The sequence below is a fragment of the Callorhinus ursinus genome, unplaced genomic scaffold (genome assembly GCF_003265705.2).
Source record: "Callorhinus ursinus isolate GAN/ISIS: 27379988/994484 unplaced genomic scaffold, GSC_fseal_2.0 scaffold60, whole genome shotgun sequence".
NCBI lineage: Eukaryota > Metazoa > Chordata > Mammalia > Carnivora > Otariidae > Callorhinus > Callorhinus ursinus.
This window is the reverse complement of record NW_027397122.1, coordinates 7,392,165-7,395,443: the sequence shown is the minus strand read 5'-3', so window position 1 is coordinate 7,395,443 and position 3,279 is coordinate 7,392,165.

The window sequence follows — 3,279 nt, the reverse complement described above, 5'->3', positions numbered from 1 at the left end:
CCTCCCTCCCCTCCCCTTCCCTCCTCCTCCTCCATCTTCTCCTTCCTCCCTCCTCCCTCCTCGTCCCTCCCTCCTCCCTCCCCCTCCTCCCCACCCTTTCCCCCCCTTTTTCCCCTTTCCTCCTCTTCTTGTTCTTCCTCTCCCTTCCCTTCCTTTCTCTCTCTCTGCTTCCTCTCTCTTTCTCCACACGCGGTCGTGCAGATAGAAGACTGGATGTACAGACAACGGAGAGACATATATAAAAATCCACCTCTGACCCACAGTCTGCAGCAACCAGCCCGGGGCCCACCCCGTCGCCAGGCTCACCAGCCCAGGAAGCCACCTGGCCATCTCTAAGCCAGACTTTCAGGAAATCTGTCTGGAGTGACAGTTCAGGGATCTAAACAATACTTGTTACCCCTGTAATAATCAACCCAAACAACCAGGACTTGATGAGTAGCTCACAGCTTCTAAAATTTGTCCTGGCTTCCAATTTAGGACCAATCAGAGGAAGACAAAATGCTCCCCACTTCTGGTAACACCCCAGCTTCCTCAGACCTGCCGCCTCCCCCAGGCCCCCAAGTGTCCCCTTCTCTGCTCCGTGAAGCTCTCCCCATCCCCTGCCTGTCCTTGAGTCTTTGTGAGACACAGCAACTGGGGCTGTCTATCTTGCCATAGCCTTTCCTATTCTCATTTGAGAATGACAGGGTATCTCGTTGACTAGAAGTGATTACTAATCACTTAGAGGTGACTCATCGCCAGTGTGACTCAAGCCTTGTGGTGTGGCCCCTAAATCGAGCCCAGCCCTGCTTCACTGTCTGCCCCGTGCACTGACCAGCAACCGTGGGCTGCTCAGTGGAATCCAGGAGCAGCATGGGACCCCTTGCCAGAACCCAATTGGGCCAGGTGGCCTGTCCCAGGAAATTAGAGGGCCGTTTTCTGCTGCTACTGAGTCCTTCCGCCACCAGCACTGTTGGGTTCCTCGTGGCGGGCAACTTAAATGAAGCTCTAGCAGGAGCAAGACAGAGAGGTTTCTCCTGGCCTCCAAACCCCAGTGAGACTCTAGGACACCCATCAGGCCAGAAAGTGAGTGTGTGTGGGGGGAGACGGACACTGCTAATGTGAAACCAGCAGAAAGAGCATGTCTTCAAGGAGGCTGCGTATGTGGTTATCCTAAGAGGTGGGTTGCCCACCCTCTGCAGGCGTGAGGTCCAGATACCAGATGCTCCACGCACTGCCCGGGATTAGCCAGCTGAAGGCATGCTCTGCTTGGGCATCACCCGGAGATGGGACTCATGCAGGAAAGGAGATGCTGAAAAATCCCAGTTTCTAGAGATCTGGGAAAACGTCTCCTACTCTGAAGGAATGAGCGAAAGATAGCCTCTCTTCTTCTGGAAGTGGTGTTGCACGGACATGAGCCCTAACGCTGCTATGACTATTTAATTCCTAGCCTCCGAGTGAAGCCAGCAGAGGGGAGGCACAGCCTGCAGTCTAGCAGAGGGACAGCAAGGGAACCAAGGACTCCACCCTCGCCCGGGGGATGCACCAGCTTGCCCAAAACAACAACACTCATCCCTATTAATCCAGCTTGATTTGGACCTCCAATTCCTTGCTGCTCAAATACCCTAAATGTTCACACTCTCAAGCCCCTACTTAGTTCATATTTTGTTTTCTCAGCAAGCTTTGGGCTTTCTGAGGACCATTTCATTTATGTATTTATATTCTGCTCATTGTCAAGCCGTGTTGCTAAGGCTCAGTTAAGGACTGCTTCAATAACTAGGTCCAAGGGTCATGTTTGCTGTTGCACAAATGAATGTAGTAAATTTGTAGAACCTAATGTCTTTGTCCATTTGGATGCTACAAGAGCAAACACTGGTTTCTCACGGTTCCAAAGGCTGAGCATCTTCGCTCAGGCTGACAGCACACTCAGGTTCTGGTGAGGGCGGCCAATGCCTCCTTTGAGATGTGTCCTCACTCGGTGGAAGGGACGTGGCAGCTCTCTGGGGTCATCCAGGAAGGGCCTAATGTCATTCATAAAGTCTCCACCCTCATGACTGCAGCACCTCACACCGCCACACTGGGCATCGGGATTTCAACATATAAATTTGGGAAGGTGGGGGGACATGCACATTCCAACTGTAGCACTTGCTATTAGTAAACTTAATTTTATGAAGTGCTTACATGACCTTCAGAGCAGGAGTCCTCTGTTTTTCTGAACATGGCAGTCCAGCCCGTCCATGAGGCTGGACATGGCACCCACCCAGTGATGGTGTGTGACAGGGATATCAGGCCCCGGCACAGGCATGCATGGTCCCACAGCACCACACACTGTGGTCTCTGTGAGCCTTACGAGGCTGGGCACATGCTTCAAAGTCAGACAACGACAAAGAAAAGGATGGGGATCAAAATGCAGGAGCTTGATCCCAGAGCACACCCCACGGCGGACGGGAGACCATCCTGGTGAGCACATGTCACCCCAGATCAACCAAGTCGTTTGAAGCAAGCTTGAAATACTAATATTTTTCTAAAAGCTAGTTTCACTGTATTTTTATTATTTGCCTTAAATAAAATTGAGATCTTGGTGCTTGTTGCTGCTGGATGTCACTGCTTCTCGCCCTTCATGTCTGATACACGGAGGCAATATATGCGAGTCTAGTATGTGTAGGTGCACATATCTATAGATACTTCCATATGGAGATATCCCTACCTAGAGTAGACTACACGTGAGTTTATGCTGATGTCTTTAACTCAGATTTATGACCACATGGATCATTCCAGCCCCCTCTGCCTGCTTGCCTGTAAATGCCCATGCCAGCACTGAGAACCTGGCCTCTCCATCTACACCCACCCTCCACTTACCCGACTTGTCACACCCTTGTGCTTTCAGCATTGCTCACCTGCACTCCCGCAGCTAATGTAGTTACCAGTAGGAGTACTGCCCTGCTTACCATTTATGTGGCCGTTGGTGTTGGACCCACTCACTTCCAAAGCTGCTTGGGTCAGCATCTTCCCATCCTGCCCCGTCCACACACAGGCCAGCTTCACCAATGTGATTTCATGCCCTTTACACATTTGTGTCGGGTTCGATTTTCTTGTCACAGTCATGTTTTTTCATGGAATCTCCTGACTTCCAACTTTTCCTTCCTTCCTTCTTTCCTCCTTCCTCCTTCCTTCTACCCTTCCTTCCTCCCTTCCTTACTTCCTCCCTCCTTTTCTTCCTTCTTTCCATCCTTCCTTCCTTCTTCCTTCTCCTTCCTTCCTTCCTTCCTCCTTCCTCCTTCCTTCTACCCTTCCTTCCTC